Source organism: Alligator mississippiensis, chromosome 5 (genome assembly GCF_030867095.1).
Source record: "Alligator mississippiensis isolate rAllMis1 chromosome 5, rAllMis1, whole genome shotgun sequence".
Classification (NCBI taxonomy): domain Eukaryota; kingdom Metazoa; phylum Chordata; order Crocodylia; family Alligatoridae; genus Alligator; species Alligator mississippiensis.
The window spans coordinates 163,485,411-163,505,972 of NC_081828.1; the positions used below are offsets into that span (position 1 = coordinate 163,485,411).

Below are 20,562 nucleotides of genomic sequence, written 5' to 3' on the forward strand. Positions count from 1 at the left end.
CACGGAGATTTACACAATTTCTACCCCAAACCACTAATTAACTCATTTGGCATGAAAATCTTCCAGTCTGTGAATCTTGACAAACTTTGCCATAAACCTCACACAAGTTTTGGGGTTGCAATAGAAGCTGAAGCACAGCAATTTTTTTTCCTTTAGTCATTGGAGGAGTATGGCTTGACTCTAGTTGAACACTTATTTCAATCCAGCCTCTTGTTTCTGCTCACTCATCACTTTCTCAAGCACTTTAACTCAGTATAAGAGACTATAACTTCACATACCGAGTTCATCTTAATGGCAATTTTTTTGTTGTTTGTTTGTTTTGGAAAGTTTCAGGGAAATCCATTCTGCTCTTACCGAGTTTGGTAAATACCGTGTATTTCTCTTTAGCTGTACAGTGACATTTTAATTGAGTTTACTGAAAATATTAAGAGCCTATATAATGAAGTGTCCATATTTATCTTGTTTAATTGCTCTTCAGAGAGTGCATTCTCTTCCCATTAGCAATGCGATTCATTTATTAAAAACTCACTCTCTGAGGCCATTTTAAGTGACTAATCTGAAAGGTAAACTTGCATGTAAGAAAAACAACATACAAGACAGGATCAGAAGGTTCCCACTGGCAGAAGTCCCTTTAGTTTGGAAATTGACTTCCCCATTTGTGTCTGGGAACAGTGTTGGAAGCCAGGTTCAAAGTGGCAGGACTTGTACATAATGTTAAAAAGCATTAGTTTATATAGCAATTCTTACTGGGTTTTGCCCTTCAGTAGTGCCTCTGAGAAAACAAATTGAATTTCCTGCTTTCAGATGGCAAACTCTGCTATTACATACTTTAGGATTTCAAAGAGCATCTGTCATCACACAAAGACAAATACATTTTGCAAAGAAACATCTGGTACTTTTTTAAACAAGCCTGAGGCCAGGTCTGAGCAATGAATGAAATATGTACTATAGATAGAGTGCTATTTAGCGTTGCTTTTCATTTAATCAACTGTGTGTGGAATGTTCGTATGATGTTAACTATATCTAAAATATTGACTCTCCAAGTGTCTTGAGCAATTGTTGACTTTTTTTTTTTTTTTTTTTAAGATTATGCGTTGAGCACAACACCAAAGAGATGCAAAATCAGCTCCACTTCATTTCCAAGTTCTTTATGGGATATCTGTGGGCAAAGCACTAGATGATCTGTCATTCACTGCCACAGTTCCTTACAAAAACAACTATCTGGCCTTTGAACCACATGAAAATCTAGCATTAAATTAATTAATTTACAATAGATGATTGAACATGCCCTCTATCATCACAGAATGCCAGCCTCTCACTGTGCGTGAGCTGATACGAAAAGGTTGAGGATTACAGTAAAAAATAAAAATTATGAAAGTAGACTCAGAGAAACATCAAAAGCCCCACGTTCCACTTTATCTTTCTTCTACCATGTTATCACTTAACTGATCATTGAACTGCACACAACAAGGTACAGTGGTATCTGTTGATTTATTGTTCTGGATGAGGTATCACATACCCTTATGTAACTCTTCCCTCTTCAGGTTGTAGAAATAATAGTGTTTATATTTTCTAGCAGAGTATGCTCAGCCCTACCAATGATGATAAAATACCATTTCCACAACATAAGTTCTTCCCTGCTCTGCTTGGCATTCTGACCATCCATTTAATCTTCATGTTACAGGAGTATTAGAATAACATAGGGAAAAGCCAGATACATTGATATGGGGGCACCCTGAGTAGTTCTCCTATATGATGGACTGAAAGCTTGATGGACTGAAAGCTGCCAATTAAACAAAAGAAAGAGACAAAAGAGGGAAAAGGATGCTGAGTTGAGAAGTACATAAAGGCTAGAGAAAAATATACCTAAATACCACATCTACCACAGAAGGCATAGGTCTTACATTCTGGTTTCAATTCATTTTATAGGTATAAGCTCAGGTTCTAAGTCCAGACTAGATGCAAGTGTCTCCAAAGGACAAGAATTCTGATCACAATATTGGTTCAAGTGCATTTCATTGTGTGCCTCAAATTAAAATACTATGGTTGGAAGGGCCTCAAGGATTACCTAGTCCAACACCCTGAACATGCAGGATGCACTACTCCTACACAGCCCCAAGCAAATGCCTATCCAGCTTCTTTTTGAAAACCTCTGAAGGAGGAAATTCCACAGCTTCCCTATGCAGCTTGTTCCACACTCCTGCTGTTTTGATAGTAAGGAAGTTGTTTTATGATATTTAATATCAACTGGTTCCAATGGTCAGTGTCACATAGTATTTTAAATACTGGTAGCTGCAAAGGGTCCAATTCCTCATAGCTTGAGGTATACATAGTTAACAAGCAGAATGCTTTTCTTCCTTTATCTGACCATTAATTGCTGTATTTTACTTGAAGGAAAAGAACATCATTCTTTCTATGCCTCTTAAATTTAAGTCTTGCATAAGTGATGGCTCAGCAGTGAAAAATTCAGCCTTATATAAACTAATGTAAAGAAATAATATATACTTGGAGGGTTAAGATCCTAAATAGCAACTATGGATAAATAGATCAGTTATAGAGTACAAAAATCACTGGACAGCAGTATTGGCTTAGCATGTGCCTACAGTGAAAAGAAAACAAATCCACAAAAGACAAGCAAGATCTTAGAATATATCAACAAATGCCTGGAATGCAAATTAAAAAAAACAAACCCACAACACTTTAGGGCCCAATCACAGAAGCTATATAAGATGTAAATCACATTAAGAGCCTAAACTCCCATTTTATAAATATTGTATTCCAGGATGTGGCAGCGCCTAAATACCTTTTTGGATTTGAACCTTGGTGTAGTCTGCCATTGCCATACAGTAGGGGTGTCAAACATATGGCCTGCAGATTGGCTGTGGCCCGCAGAGCTATTTCACCTGGCCTGTGGGACTGCCAGAGGGGCTGGGAATTCAGTGGGCACACATGTTTGCATCAGAAGGCAAATGATAGCTGCATCAACCTCTTGCCCGCTGTCACTTGCCCCAAGGAGGCTCCCTGAGGTCCGAATCCAGTCCCAAGGAACCATTTTTTCTGGATCTGGCCTGGGGCTGGAGACAAGTTTGATGCTGCTACATGCAGCATAACATGCTTTCCATTCAAATGGCTTCTGCATTATGGTATTTTAATTAAATCTTTCAGTCAATCTGTTTTTTTGTTTTGTTTTGTTTTTTGTAACTAAAGTGAAACATTGGGAAGGAATATACATTGTCATGTTTCAAGGCATAACCAAATACTGATGGTCAGTAAGAAACTTTCATGGTGGGGGTAGCAGGCTATTCTTACTACATGGTTTCATTTGACTTCTTCTGAAACAGCTGATACACACCACTGTTAGAGACAGGCACTAGATCAGCTGAATCAATGCCCTTTCTTTGTTTTTGATGCATAGAAACAAAAATGTAAGAGGCACGAAGGGCTATTTTTAAGCTGTGTTATCTGAATATAGATAGAATTTGATGGGAAAGGAAATAATTTTGGAATGTGTTATATAGCCTTGACTGGCGATTCTGTACTATACACATGTTGCTCATTAAAATTGCTCATTAAAATTACCAAGTACACTTCCATTATCTAAGCTCACTTTATTTCCAAACCTAATGGCAGTAGAAGTTAGAAGAAAACCTAAGACAAAACCTCACACCTTACAGGGTGTTTTAACCTTTTGTCTCAAAAACAAGTGAATTCAGGATGAAAGTAAAAACTGTAGTTACAACTGCTGGCATAATGGGCCGTTTGTTTCTGGCACAGAACTCTCTTGGCAGGATCAAAGCCAACCTGCCACCCTATATCCCCACGCCTACCCCTTCCTGCACATATTGATTTCTGTCCCTCCAAATAAGATCAGTCAATGAGATCAAGTCTCATGCTGGACATGTGGCAGCAGGTGCCGGATTGTGTGTTAAATGTATGCATGCTCTGGGATTGAAACTCTCTGGGAACATTTATTTCTAATTTTAGAGTCTGGGAACAAGTTGGAAGATTTGTCTTTCTGGGACTATGGCAAGATAAAAATAAGTGGGTTGTAGGATTTGTTCAAAGCATGGGCAAATTTGGCAGGTACTCTTTAATCTTAGAGAGACCTGTGGTTTGGGGAAAAAAAAAATTTCCTATAGCACATGACAGGCAAGAGTAAAGACTGGTCGCAGCAGCAGAGCCATTCTGATGTCTGGGGCATTTTATACTAGTGACAGATTCTAGTATGGAACTACTATGAAGACAGTTGCACACCACAAAGTTTACAAAAAAGCATGGCTGTGTCTGCAATTATGGACTATATTTCCCCAACTCTATAGTGGACACTAGTGTAAGAAATAGATTCTGAAGTATTTGTTAGCCAGGACAATCAGGGACAACATAAGCCTTACCGTTGTGGCTTAATAGAGGTATGGCCCTGTGACTCATATTTAGGTCTATGACCTTGTCTTTTGCAGTCCATGTTGTCCTATATCCTCGGTAAACACTGAGTTGTTAGTCTCAAAACCAGAAACCATTTTCCCTCCTTATAAATTTTCAAATATTTATATTCCCCCAAGTTTGGATTCAGGTTCAAATATAGTTCAGACCAATCCAATTATATAAATGAAATAACATAATTACTTAATTTCCTTGATGTTGTCCCCATGATGTAAAGTTATCAAACTGAGCCAAAAGAAAAGGTTAAGGAGGCTAAATTAATCTGCCAGAGCTAAGGAAGGCTAAATGGCAGGGGGTGATGGGGAAGCTACAACCAAAAGGTCTGAAAAAAGTAAAATACACGCACAATGATTTTACAATTCCTCTGTACTTATCTGCTGTACAGGAAGAAGAGAACATGGAGTTGAAAACAATAATTCCAAGATGACTATAATTCCTACAAATGAGTAGTTTTAGATATAAGAATGTGTGTATTTCTTAAAAGCTTTCTGTTCTCACAGACATCTCTTCTATTTCCACAGGGAGCAGGATGTACTAAGAATAGTGTACCAAATTCAGCACTGGGATAAGCAGATGAAACTGCCATTTTTATTAGTAGAGAAGATCTGAATTTGGCCAGGGGGAGCTTAACACTCATTTTTTCTGGTCCTGTTGGTTTGGTCACAGTCATATTTTGTATTTATTGGAGGCTGGTTTCAAAATGTTTGTTCATATTCTCTTTCTAATGGTTTCCTCTTAAAAGATTATTTTATTTCCAGCGAGATTGAAAGGCAATGATTGCATTCTAGCATGCAATGTGTCTTGTCAGCTGAAGAGACAAACTCTTTGTCTTTAGCACTGATGATGAAATTAAGGGTGGAAGACTTATACAAGATCTCTCAGGAAGGACATTAATTCTGGAATATGCTTCCCCCCCATACTTGGTGTGACAAATCTCCAAAGAAGCCGATCGAATGTTGTTAATGGCAACCTGTTTGCTTTGCCTATCATGGAACAAAATGTGACAGTCTTGCTGCCAATGCACAAAAGAGGAATAGTGCAGGAAGACCTACAAGCAGATAAATAGAAAGAATCTGTGCAAAGCCTACCAGGGGAGAAAAGGATCTTGATGTGGTAAAAACCAGGAAGGCCATGAAATGATTCAAGAAGATGGGACGTCATGGTTAGAGATAGCTTGGTAAGGGAGATTACAAGTGAGGTTTTGAGGACAAAGGAGGAAGATTTTGGGAAACAAACAAAAAAAAAGATACATGTTTTCTTGTCAAAGCAGTTGGGAATTTTTAAAAATCCCTTTAATTTCCTCATTCTTTATAGCTGATAGTGTTGCCTTACACAATGTGTTATACAGTTCAATGATTAATGTGTTGCAGATATAATGAATGATATTCCTTTTGTTTTTTTTAACCAGACCTTTATCTCATGGGAATATTTCTCATGGTGCCCTACAATGAAAGAAGCTGGGGATATGTTCAAACATATCAGGATCATTGTTGCCAAGGAAATAACAAAATAAAACTAGAAAAATATATGATAATGTTTATGTAGAACTTTCCATTCATACTCTCATACACTTCACAGAAGTGGTTAAGAATCATTACCTAACTCTCTTTTACTGGTAATGAAACTAAAAACACAAAGCAGCAGGGCTCAGTGCCTGAGCAAGTAGTAGAACGCAAGTCACCCTGTCCCTTAACAGGATAGTGATTAAATAAAAAAGCACCCCAATCATTTCAACCTTCTTTATATAATCTGAGAGAACTTCAGGAGAAAAGATTCTCTGCTGGTAAATATTATCACATCTCTGCTAGAGTTGCTGAAGTGGTGCCAATATACACAAGTAGAGAATTTTCTCTTATGAGTTTCTATTCACGGGAAAACTGTCTAATTATTAGACCTGGACAGGAAATACGTTTCCCTGTGAATAATTTTCAATAAGAGAAAAATCTGCTCTAATAAAAAATGTCCATTACAAATTAATTTTTCAAGAAAAACCTGAACATTTTGCTGCAGATATTTTTGGGTGTAATTTCTTTCTGGACCAAACCAGATGTTTTAAGTGAGAAACTTTAAAAAAAAAAAAATTGATTATTTAAATAAGAAACACTCTTATTATATACACTTCTCTAATGAAGTATTAGGATACAGGGCAGTATCCCCATGACATACTGGTATTTTTCAGCATTTGACTACAACTATCACAAGCTAAAGTAATAGCATTAATAAACTAAGCCATAACCAAGCAGAACTGAAAACATTTTAGTATGATTTAATTATATTATTCTGCTTTTTTGGATTAATTTCTTATAGCTTGATAAGATCAACTATTAAAAATGGATTAATATAGTGATTGAAAGAGAGACCTTTAGGCTACCTGTAACAACAAACAAATGGATTAATGCTAAAGGCACAACATGATTTTATTGCTTCTGTTTTCAAAGTACAATTACAGCAGCAAAAATGTTTCAGAAAAAAAAATCCAATAAACATTCTTAGAAAGACAAAATGGGTATCAATCATCGAACTGCCACACATTAGTTACTGAGTTGTATATAATTCTGTCAAGTATAAGCTCATACTCTGTTTTTACTCAAGAGTTAAGGAATAAAAGGCATGTAAAAAAAACAAAAAACCTCAAGTGTTTTTATAACAAAATACAGAATAGCTTAACTACAATAGAAATACAAATGGTAGCAGCGTTGACACATTCTGCTATATAATAAAGAAAATACTTTGCATATAAAATGGGATTTCTCATCTTCAACTTGCTGTACAACATTCTCCTCATTTTAAAACTGGGAAACCATGGCACAGAAAAGAGTTGACATAGCTAACTCTTTACTTTTTTCTTCCTTCAGACAGGGATTTTGAAGCACTGCTCCCATGGTATCAGGTTATGATTCTCAAGATTGCCTTGGGGCACAGCCATTTCCTCAGTCTCCCACCCTTCATTATCTTTTTAGCATTTAAACAGTGTTTGCTACTTAAACTACATTTTCTGTGGCATCTCAAATCATATTGTTTTAAGTTATGGCACCATTGTGTCTTGCATTTTGAAATAAGAAAGTCTTGTCACAGCAAGATCTTACTGTAAGCTGGGATCCTCTACTCCTGTATGACTTACACTTCAGCCTTCATAGCTCAATGGAGCTGCAAATCTAAATTCTGCTGGACTGGTTATCCTGCCAGAGTCCTGGCATGGGTCTGAAGGATGTTCAAGGGGAGTCCAAGTCCTGCCAAAACGTCCTTTTAACCTTGAAAAAAACGTTAGGTCAGTGTGATTGCTCTGGCAGAGCTTTGTCTGCTGGATACTCACCAGGGTAAAGTGTTTGTGTCCCATCATGCTGGGATCATGTGCTCTAACCTTCCCTTAGCCTTCACCCAGCACCACTCTTTCCTTTCTGTAGATTCTTCAGTTCATTTCTTAAACAAAGCCTCTCTCTCTCCATTTTACACTTTCACAGAAGTGGAGCAATAGTCCCACAGAGTCCTAGGCTCTTGTACCCTTTGTTTAAATTACACCCTTGCCCAGACTTCCATTTTGTGGGCTCTCTGGGTTTACATTTCAACTCTCCAAAGATGAGCGATAGCAAAAAACAGACATGTGCACTGCAAGGGTTTCTAAGCTCAATGACTCTTTAGTGAAATGGCATGAAATTACCTGCCTTCTGACATTTTTCACAAGTGTGAAAAAGTACCATTAAACTACATTATGCACTTCTGGGAGAAAATATACATATCTACTAGGGGTATCCAAAGTGATCCCTGTTTGATTAAGATTTGGATTTGGCCCATATCAGGGACAGTGATTTGATTAATTGATTCAGATCATTGTCCCTGATTTGATTCGGCCGAATCTGAATGCACAGATTCAATGCCGATTCAGAAAAATCAGCAATTTGGACATAGACACAGCTTTAAAAGTTTTTTCTACATACCTCGAGGTACCAGCGCAGCTTGTGAATGCTGCAATGCTTGGGTGGATAGAGAGCCCCACAGGAGTGCGGGGGAGAGGGGGCAGCTTCTGGGTCTGCTGCCAAGTACACGGGGGAGCTCCGTTTTGTTTTGATTTCCATTTTGACATTTCAATGGAACAGTGTTTCGTTTCAAGTTTCATTTAAATTTTGAAAGCACTGTTCCATTTCATTTTGTCAAAACTGTTCCAATGTTGTTTTGACGTTTCGCCCATAGGCTATAATGGGGAAGCACAAAACTGCCTATAACTTTTTCATTTCTAGCCTGCTTGGATGAAACTTGTTGGAATGGTAGCCCCTTCTGAGGTCATGAAGCTTGCCAGGTTTCAAGGAGATGGGTGCAGAGGTTTCTGGGAACCTGCACCTCAAGTTGCTGACAAGCAAAACTTTCACTTGCTGGTAGTGGTAGCCTCCAGCAGGCAGATCAGGGGCCCACACCCCCAGAAGGAGTCCAGCATAGCCCCTGCAGCCCTCCCTGGGGTGTGGGCAGGCCCGCGATCTGCCTGCTGGATCACAGGAGGCTGCTGCTGCCAGCTGGGGCCAGCAGCAGCACCAGTCTTCCTGGCACTGGGTCTGGGCTGCACCCAGTGCCAGTACCAGGCAACAGAAGCAGCCTCCTGTCATCTGGCAAGCAGATCAGGGACCCACACCTGTGGGAGGGCTGTGGGGCTCTGCCGGACTCCTCCCAAGGGTGCAGGCGGGCCCCAATCTGCCTGCTGGATCACAGGAGGCTCCTGGTGCCAGCTGGGACTGGTGTTGGGTGCGGCCCACACCCAGCACCTGGAAGACTGGTCCTGCTGCTGGCTCTAGCCAGCAGCAACACCATGCTGTCATCTGGCATGCAGATCCGGCAGCTGGCGCCCCCTGGGAGGGCTGGGGGCTGTGCCAGAATCCTCCAGGGGGGCACAGCCCCCAAATCTGTGCCAGATGACAGGAGGCTGCTGCCGCCGGCTGGGACTGGCACTGAAGCCAAGCCCAGTTTTGAAACTTGAAACTTTAGAAATGTTTCAAGTACCCTTGTTTCATTTTGAAGCTGTTTCGAAGGCTTTTGTTTCATTTCAATTTCATTGTTTCAAGCTCAAAACACATTGAAACAGCCACAAAGTGAAACACCCAATGAAATTTCATACAGCCCTAATACACATACACACACACACACACACCCCCCCCCTATATTCTTAAAGTTCCGCACTTTTGTGGAGCATTCTTGGATTAAGGTAGGAAAACATCCAGGATCCTTCTCCTGCAGCTCATGTTTCTCTTCTAATTCATAGTTAGTCCCTATCTCTATTTCTCATTCTTTACTTCAAGCTGACTTTGGCCTTAACTGGTCCCACAGCTGAAAAAGCCCACTGTCACCAAAACATGCCCCTCTGATGCTCCCTCTAACTTATAGCTTCCTGATCCTCCAAAAGCATGAGTCTTTATCCTACCTGTAAAGAACACATTTTTGAAGTGCTGCTTTAATCCCTTTTGTCCATTGCTTTGAATTCCCATTTTATTATTTCTTTCCTGTTTGGGAAATTTCAACTCTTCACCTCCTTCTGTGGAGAAGCTGAAGAAACTAGATCTCCTAGCTTCAGCCAATACACAGTCCATCGAAACGGGACATAACTGGCCAAATTATTGATCATTGCCCTTTGTCTGGCAGATACATGACATGACCCCAGTAAATTCAAGGCAGGTTCACCGTATACTGAGGTATAACTTGAAACACCAATTTCATAATATCAACCAGAAATCATAAGTTGCACCTAGATTCCCCAAGCCATCACAAAAATGATTTGTAATGAAGTAATTTGCAATATTCATGCACATTTAAGCGTAGTATGCAAAACATCTGTTGTTAGTAATTATGAAGACTTACTATCCTGCCTATGCAAGCAAATTACATTGTGCACTTTATATAAAAAACACAGACAGCATACAATAGAGTAAAACTAAAATGCCATTTATAAGACTTTTTGCACTTTTTAGGTAATGACTGTGTGTGAATAGCTATTAAATTAAGGCTGTTACAATACTTTAACAATTCATGAATATTTCCCTAAAAGAAAATGTTTATTTTGATTTGTCTCAGTTGATGGCAGCATCCCATTTTACCATGCTCATTTCTGGTAATTTAAACTTGTTCCAGACACCAAACCAAACTTTAACTCTCTACATGTAATCATATATCAGCACAAACTTGCTGCTGGAGAAGTTATATTTCCATGTTATTCTTGTTAAATCTCTCATGAAAGGGCATAGTCTGTATTAAAAATAAATCAGATCAAAGAGCACTGCTACTACAGTATTGTAAAATGTGCCAGGGTCTTTTTGTGCAACGGTGTTCATATACTGACAACATAAATCTCAGTACTAAAGTATACCATAATTACTGGGACATTTAGCCTGTCTGTAGAATTTAGGATTAACCACAGGAAGAGTGACTGAAAAGAGTCTTTTCCCTTCTCCCTCCTCAACTTTTGAGTTAGAAAGCTCTTAATTTTGTATATTCATATATTCCTAGATGCCAAATGCAGATGAATATAGTCATAGATATCAAAGCCAGACAGGACCATTATGATTATCTAATCTGAATGCTTCTATAATACAGGCCATGGGATTTCAACAAATGATCCTTTCATCAAGGGGTTGCCAATTTCCTGTAAATTTACAGATGGTCCATAAAAATACAGCCTAAAAATGCATGTCTGTGATGTCTGTAAGAACAATTAAATCATCTGTAAAAAGCCAAAGCACTGAGCTTGTTTCAAGATCTGTGTCAGAATGAAGCTACATTCAAGTGTTGGTGCTAGCAAAGAGAGCAGAGCAGCACCACATGGCGTCCAAAAGGTACTGCTGCTCGCAGCCCAGCAGTGAATTGTGTCCGTAGCTCCTTCTCCCCTCCCATCCTAGCAAGTGCTGCCATTGAATGTCCCAGTAGTCACTGGGCTGGTCAGCACAGAGCTGGAGCTGTGGGGCTAGAAGCAGGGAAAGAGATGCTGGTGGGGGTCTGTGCCAGGACAGGAGGAGAGGAGTCGCTGGGGGCAGCAGCATAATTAAAGCATCCAGAAGTGTACTGGGGAAGGGAAATGGAAGAAGACTGAATAGTATGGGGCTGGTCGTGCTGCCTCATTGAGTCTGCAACAGCAGGACTGCTGCCCTAGCATGCATCAAGCCCATCCCTCAGCTACAACATCCATGCTCACACAGTAACTGTAGCAGCTGCTGCCTGAGTGCAGCTTGCAGTGGTTGGTAAAATTCCCCTCTCCCTACCATCCCCACCTACTCACAGGTGATCAGCATATTTTCCCCTCTCTGTCCCCCCACCTCTCTCCCAGTCACTGAAATACCTTGTTATGACTCTGGATGGGGGTCAGGCTGGGGTTGGGCTTGGAGGAGCAGCATGGCACAAAGTACATTTGGGGTATCAGCATGTGGGGGTGGCTAAAGGACCCCTGTGGTGAGGGTGCAGGGTATAAAAGCAATGCTGCATTCATGCAGGTTGCCAACACAAAACATTGTTTGTTTGTTTTTTACTAACAGTGGAAATAAGAAGTTTGTCAGTAAAATGTGTGCAGATTGTCAATAAAAAAAAAAAAAAAAAAAAAAAATTGTCTTGAGCTGGCAATCCTGCTTCATCAAGCCCATAACTTCTGGTTAAACTATAGCAGCTCTTATGTGTTTTCTGTAAGAGTGTGGCCTGTGACATATGTTCATGAGCATTCTCAAAAAGAAAAGAGGAAAGACAGGGGAGAAAACAGGAACTAATTTAAGAAATGCTGACAACAATACATTTAACATCTCACATCTTCCATTTGAGGCTGGTGTTGGACTAAGCTCTTCCAGTATGAAGAAAAAGAACATTGGCTACCAAAGAGTAAACCAGAGGGAACAATCTGGCTCTCATGGAAGCATGCTGGCATGCCATGATAACAGTGATTTATCCTAAACTGAAATGGGAAAAAATACAAAGCTTCTCTCTGTGACTAAATCAAAGGTAAGTTTGTCATAATAAACATGGATTTAATAGCCTATCACACTAACCAGTCTGTAGTAAGTGACAGATGTCTGAAACATTTCAAATGGTAACAAGAAGTTCTGTTGTCTTCAACTTCTCTAAAGGGCTGTCATCTTCCTGTTACTGCATTTCCCAATATGCACCATGCTACATTCTTCTATTCTGACTCAGATATAGCCTACAACCTCAACCTTACTAAAGCAAGCAGATACTTTACACTACTTTCTCTTACATACACTCTCCCCTATTTCTAGTCTAAATGACATTATAGATGCTAAAATGGTAATTTTTTTCATTAAGGTTATAGACATCTCTTGGGCCCATGCAGACATTACATTTGTCCTTTGATTGCATTAATCATGGGATAAATTGTAACATGCCATATGTTTAAGCAATTTATCACTCAATAATGAGCTGCAAAAATGGAGATTCAGCCTCAAAGATGTTACTTGTAAAATATATATTTTTGCAACTTTAATTTGAACATATGGCTTGTTATACAAAGGAGATGAGTCTACACAAAATGTTTACTTCAGTTGACTAATTAGCTCCGAAATAAAATAATATTGTCAACACGTGCGTTACTATTAGGATAGAGTAAACTAATTAACACCGTGTAGGATAGTACTGCCAGACACAAGTACTACCCTACAGCAGAGTTATTTACTCCACCACAACACATTTGTAGACACTAATGGGGCTGGCTAGGGATGAGGGTGCTTCAGTGCAGCCCCACTGAAGCAGCCTTGTTCCCCAGTCAGTCCCTCTGCAGAAGGTTGAGCTGGCTTTGAGCAGCCCTGGACTGACAGGCTGGGACCCAGGGCCCTCTGCCAGTCAATACTGCTCCGCCCCTGCTCAGTGTGCCATGAATTGGGGCATATGTGATAATGTGGTGTCCAGGAGCAATAAACTCCAGCATGAACTGTGCTGGAGTTTATTCAGCCACATTAATTGGATGTGTAGATGTGCCCAGGGTGATACAGGCAGCCCCCGCTTAACACCGTTTTGCTTAGCACTATTTTGCTATAAGGCTCATTTTAAATTGATACCTGATTCCACTTAGCACTCAGCGAGTTTTGTTATAACGCTTGCAGTCACCATCTTGGGTCATTAAAAACAATTGCGGTCACCATCTTGCAACATCAAATACTTTTGGTTTCACTTAGTACTCATTTTGTTTTACAGTCGTTTTTTCAGCAACCAATTAAGAGTGCTAAGCGGGGGTTACCTGTAGTGTCAAGAAAGGCTGTTTCCTCTGCACTCCCATACTTGCTGCAAGGGAACTTTCTGTGACTCTTGCTTTACTCTTCTGCCCCAAAGGACAGCAACAGATAGCATGACCCGCTACCCCTCCTTCCTTTTTCTAAACTTTCTCCAAGGCTGCTTCTTTAAGAAGTGATTTAGCACATCTGTATGAAAGCCAGAAGGCAAACAAACACTCACCTGACGTGATTTACTTGTCTGACACAAGGACAGGATGGGGAGGAGGTAAAGTTTGTTCAGAAACCTGTGCGCAAGGCAAGTACATTCAGAATATCATCTCCTAAGGTCTCTGGGTAATTGGACCCCTGCTGATCCTGTTCCCCATCTGTCCTTCCCGCAGGTCTCCCTGGATCTTCTACTGTGTCAGGAAAGCAACTCCTTCCCTTGGGGGGGGGGGGGCAGAGCCCAGCTGACATCTCATTCCCAGCACAGCTGAAGACAAGAATATCAGCCCCTGCCAGTAGCTCCCCAGCTTCCCCTGTTGGCAAGCGTTTCCAATGCAAAAATCTTTTTCCCTCTGGACACTTTGGCTTCTGAAGATGAAGCAGGTCACATGGTATGATGTTTCCTGTTGCTTGATTAAAATAATATCTTCCAGGGGCCTCAGTGATATTTTTCAGTGCTTAAATATTCTCACATTTGGAAAATTCTTCCTCATATCTAAACTAGATCTCCCTTGTGGCAATTCAATGGCCACAATAACAGTAAATGAGGCCATTACTTTTTGTCCAGTCCACTGTGGATGTAAAGAGATAACCAGTTATTCTATGCAACAACCATTTTTTGTATTTGAAAACTAATCAAATTCCCTCTTCCGAGCCTTCTTTTCTCCAAACCAAATAATCCCATTCCTTCTGACTTTCTTTTACATGACATATTTTGCAGACTTTCAGTTATATTTGCTGTTCTTCTCTGGACTCATTCCCATTCATCCTCATCTTTATCCAAATAAGGGAACTAATTCTGGATGCACTACTCTATCCAAGTCCTCAACAATGACACAAATGTGGAGAAAGAGGTAATTTGCTTGTTAGTCTTAAGTCAGGCCAAATGTGATAACTGCTTTTCTTATTCCTTCACCTCTCTCTATCCGTTTCTCTCCCTTTCTCTATCCCTTGTATTTAAACTACTTTATTCCTTTCTATTTAGTACCCCTGGTCTCTGCAAATCTATTCATAGAATCCAACAAATTAGACTGTTACCTATGAAAGCTTATGCCTTTCTGAGTTAGTTTAGAAGGTGCCATTCTTACCTGCCTTCTGACATTTTTTTTTACAAGTGTGGAAACGTATCATTAAGCACATCTGGGAGAAAATTGGACTAAAGGGCCAAATCTCTAAAGCTGCTAAGAGATCCATATGCCAGAACTATCAAAAGAAAGCCCCTCCCCCCTTCCAAAAATGGAGAGAGAGAGAGAGAGAGAAAATCCAGACCTTAGCTTTACATCTGTTTTCCTTGTATCTTAGTTTTAAATATTCAACCTTTAGTTGAATTTTGGCTACCATAATTAGGAATGGATGTGTCTTCTGCTTGCTTAAAACAAAACAAAACCAAACAAAAACAAACCTTCCAGGAGTTCACTTCCCCTCTGCTTCTACCCCATGGTTCTTCCCCTCCCATCTTTTAAAGCAGGTCTGGGCTGAAGAAGCAATATTCACATCCCAATCTGCATTACAACAGAGCTAGGGATGAGGGTAAATAAAAACTAAAATGGGGTCATAGTTAGAAGTCAAGAATAGGCTCCTTTGGGGTTTTGACCAAACTGGATTCCTAGGTGTGGACTTGAATTTAACAATATGAAGGTGAATCTTCCCAGAGACTAGGGAATGTATATGCTAGTTTGGATCCATCTCATTATTTTTCAAGATTAGCAATACAAATTCAGTTTAAGTAGAAATCCATCCTTTGCAGCTAGGAAAGACTGTGCTTTGCTAATAGTTCTAGGAATAGACAGAAGACGGCAGTTCATTTGTGTCTGCATAGTTTGGAACTGTATTTCAGAAGGTTAAGAGTTTCTCTCCAACTCTAGAACCTATCATTTTTAGTGAGGATTTTGAACCCAACTTCAAAATGGGTTCAAAATGGCTTCTCTCAAGCTTATTAAGAAGTCAGTAAACTTAAGCAACTTATCATAGAGCAGCTGGGGGAACTTATCAAAACCAGTTTTTGCTTCTAGAACATTAGTGCTTCACTCATTATCAAGATGAGTTACCTAATTATTATGCAAATGCTAATAATGACATTGATAGCTATGTGTTTATTTCAGTGATCTACCTCTCTCATTTTTTAAATTAGGCACAGAAATCAGTTCTAAAAATTCTGTATCATAACTTATTACCAACACATTTGAAACCACAGTAAGTGTATAGTTGCATGCAAAATTCAAGGTTCTACCTACAGTCAGTTGAAAGATATTATTTAATTGGAGGTAAATATGAATGCTTATGGGCTGTTATTAGAAAGAAACAATCCATAGTTACATGCCTCGTGTTTAATAATATTCTCTAGATTATTCCTAAAAGACAAAACTGATAAAGGCTTACAGAGCATCATTTCAAACTTGGCTTTATTTTATTCTTGTTGTCAATTACGCATGTAGAAATAGGTTGTTTAGACAATAAAGATTTCAAAAGATGTGTCATATGTTTGTGGTTAAATATGTTAAATGTCGTATTAAAGCTGACATGGTTAATCCCCAAGGGGGAAACACTGTCAAGCTGCCTCTGACCCAGATGTTGCACATGTCATCAAAGTGATTGTTTCTGTTTGATTGCAGTTTATAGTCCATAATACTGCATATCAAATATCCTGTGAAAGCTGTTTGCAATGAAGGAGTTTCTCCTTCCCTTAAATATTATATTATAGTTATGCTTGCCACAGCTGCTCACAGCCCAGAAGAATAGGTAATTTCCCTTAGTGTTATAAGATTTCTATTTTCATAGAGAAATAATTTTAAAATATATCACTCAAAAACTGAAATAAAGTTAATAAAGTTGCAATTACTATGGTCCATGCCATTAGTTTTACTATTAAAATCTAAAAAAAGAAAACAATCCACTATTCCATAGTGTATATTGAGAGCATCTGGAGATCTTTTAGATGTGTAGGAAGTTTTAAAAAGGCTAATATTTTCTTACCTATACACTGTTCTATCTACTATTTCTGGTCTGGGCAAAAATATCTCCTGATTCTCACACAGATTCTCAGGCGCTTTTCATTCTCCAGCTTTTCTTTCTGCTTGGCACGGAACATAAAAATATTTTAGAAACAGTCCTAGAGAAATTGATTCTTCTTAAAAATAATGGATTGCTTTTAAATTTCTTTTAATTTTGGCCTCCTGCTTTTCTCACAAACAGGCAGACTTCAGTAGCAGTTGACTGAGGATTACAACTGATGTAAACCACTTTCACTGGTGATTTATAATATTTTAATTATATTTAATATACTGAATTTTTAACACAGCTGGACTAGTATTGCTGCTACGCTGGGAATAAGTATATACTGGCAGTTAACTGACGACTTGCAGCCAGACAGAGTTTTATCAGCAATGAGGACCTTTTTTCCATTAAGTAGGATAGCATTTATAAACACTATTTCAAGCATGCATTTTCTCATATAATTTATTCACAAATAAATCCTCCAGGAGCCACTGTAATTTGTCCTACAACATAGATATTTTGTTAATGGTCATTATTGTATGTTGGAAAGGTATCTCTAGGAATTAAGGACAAATATAATTTAAGAGCTCAATTTGGCCTAGCATGAGCTTTGAGTATGTTTGTGACATCGTAGGTAATCTTAATAAAAAGTAGAACGCCGTGTCATACAATTCCTTGCTTCCTTGTGAAGACAATAACAGATTTGTTCAAAGCTGATTTAAAAAAAAAATATATACATACTGTATCATATAGGGCTGTAAGTCACAATTGACACTAACAGAAAGCTGCAAGAGAATCGTGAAACTAACTTTTTTCATGCAGGTTTTCAGCGAGTGAAAAGCAGGGGCGAGGTTTTGCGTGAAACAGAACTTGCTTTTTATGACAGAACTGGGGAAATTTTTGCATGAAAGCAGAAAAGCATCCAAAGGCCATAGTCCAAGGGTGTCAAACTCATCTGGCCCAGTGGGTCAAATGAGTGGTGCAGGACCAGTCCATGGGCTGGATGAATGGCATGGTGCCAGCCCCATGCCCCAAATTGGGCATATACCCTTTCCCTCCCCCCCCACCCCATGCCAGATAAAACATATGTTACCCATTCTGGCCAGTCTGGGAGTGCGCCACAGGCAAATGCCATACAGTGCCACATACAGTACCTGCTCCAACCAGTCAAGGACCTAGCTGGAAGAAGCCAAGCATCCCAGACCCTTAGCTGCAGTCACAGGAACAAGTAATGGTTCCCGACTTCTTCCCACAATGCTGCTGGGACTCTAGCACCACTGGTTTCACCTCAGTGCTTGGCAGCCAAGCAGGCGAGATCCTCAGTGCTGGAGCACCAGCAGCACAACAGGAAGAAGCTCAGCATTGCGAGTATTTGGCTGCTGCTGCAGCAACAAGTTGTGGTGGTAGGCATGTTCCCATGGTGCTGCTGGGGCTCCAGCATTGCAGCCCTCACACAGGTGCTTGGCTGCTTCCATGGAAATGTTCCCCACTGCAGTTGGAGTTGGGGCAAAGTCTCTGGGCTTTGACTCAAGCTCTGCAGGCCAGATTCAGATCATGGGCTCATTTGACTCCCCTGCCATAGACTATCAGGGATATAGATCCAGCCCACAGAGATGGGTCATACAGCCTACAGGGCTGCTGGAGCCCTGCAGCAGTGGAATTAATCCCCATGACTGCTGGAGCTGCTTTTCCACAACAGCTAAGGGAGCCAGGGAGTTAACACGGCTTGCCCACCCCCCTCCCCACTCTACCCCACCCCAATTACACAGACCTTACCCACTGCTGAGCACCCCCTACGCATCGTCAGTGTCCAGCAGCTGCAGGGATTAATGCCACTGCCACTGTTCGTGGGTTGGTTGGCTCACACGAAGTCCTGTGGTCTGAATCCAGCCTGTGGGAAGCCCCACAGTCCAGATTTGGCCTGTGGAACCAAATGAGTGTTACACTTTTGATCTAAATTAATTTATGACATGTCCATCTAAAAATACTCACGGGATTAGCAGCAGGTATTGTGATTATGGGAGCTCTTAAAAGAGAGAAGAAAAAGGAAAAAGAAAGTATAGTTACAAAACAATGAATAAATAACCAAGAACCAGCAAGACCAAGGAAGTGGCAAATGAATACTTCCAGGCTCTGCACAACAGTTGTCTGGTGAGATTACTGATGCCAAAACTACACAAAATGTACACACAAGCTGTGCAGAGGCCATTATTATCAATTATCTAAATTACTGGGATGTCTTCAATCTTTCCTGTTGGCACTGTTTCACATAGTAAAAATAATTACATTTTTGTTGGCCAGAAAGAGCGCCAATTGTGTGTACCAGCAATTGGAACTTTCTTTTGGGATATAGACCTAAATTGAAGTCCTTGACCTTCCAGTCTCATAAACTAGGTGAACACCCTAACCATCCTGCATAGACTGTTCCGGGGGGGGGGGGGGGGGGCCTCCCTCCCCTCCCTCCCATTTTCTGCTATTGGCTATTCTGTCTCTCTTTTTTCCAGGAAAATCTTTTAAAATGTTTAAATCATTTTGAAATGTCATGTGTTGGGAAAACAATTTCCAGCAGAGCTCTAGTCAAGAATGGCTCCTCCATAAGGACTTCCAAAGAATTACACATGACTAAAATCCAGGCAACTACAACCCATTTTGGACCCTGTTATTTGCAAGTATTATATTTATACTTCCTACTAATTAGTCAAAGCATTATAAAAATATTAAAATGCTGGGGGTGGAGGGAGGGGAGTTTTCCATAACATCAATGGCACATTCAGCTTTCAAATGGTTTTCCTCTGATATTTGATTCCTCTATCAAGAGCTCCCATCACCTCCTATATGTAGTTTGATGAGATGAGGCTGTGAGAGTGCTGTGCAGAATATTTATCTATGGAGATTTCAAACCGAATTCTTGCCTTTTATGCTTTTTTTTTTTGTTTGTTTGTTTACAGTTAATTATTTTATTGATGAGGAAATCATGGCACCTAAAAGATCCCTAAGGATTTGAATAATTTATTAACCACATGAATATTTTCTGTCATTCAGAGACCACTGACATGTTAATGTGATTTTGTCATATTGGGTTCGCCGGGCAAGTCGACTTAGTAATATTTCCTAGTTTAAGGAAACTGCACTGAGAAATAAAAGCCAAGTGAATTATGGCATCAGTCAAGTAAATAACGACTGGATTTTCCGTATATATATTCTATCTTTTTTTTAAAGGTGTTCCTTGGCAGTTTGGTGTGTGATTTTATTTATTTATTTATTTATAAAAAGAGAGAGAGAGAGAAATAAAAGCTAAGTGAATTATGGCATTGGACACATATGTCCAATGAGGTCCTGATCATGCCAGTCTGGTCAAGCAGATTTTTGTATCCTGTGGAGTAGCTTGCAGGATAAAGGGCATAATATAGTAAGATGACAAAGGAAGTACTTTAACAACAAATATTAAACTTCACTGATAGCCCTGTAGATTCAAGCCAACAGTTCACAGGACAGGGCCAGCATGGGTATAGACTAAATTAGTTTTCCTATAAGTGGTTGTGACAGGGGGCCTCCTGGGGCCGAACTGTGGCCCGCCCACCTGTCACCGTGACAGGGGCCTACTCAGGGCCGAGCTCTTCGTGGCCCGCCCACCTGTCTCTGGGCAACCGCCCGCTTATCTCACCCACCACGCCTTTGATAATTGATTTATATATCGATATCAATTAAGCGGGAGGCTGCCCAT

The 20,562-nt window shown here is 40.0% G+C and overlaps 1 long non-coding RNA gene across 1 annotated transcript in view; it reads right to left on the reverse strand.

Moving 5' to 3' along the window:
• The window catches only part of LOC109285796 (uncharacterized), a 41,166-nt gene that overhangs the window by 10,499 nt on the left and 10,105 nt on the right, over positions 1 to 20,562 (reverse strand). The window lies entirely within an intron of this gene.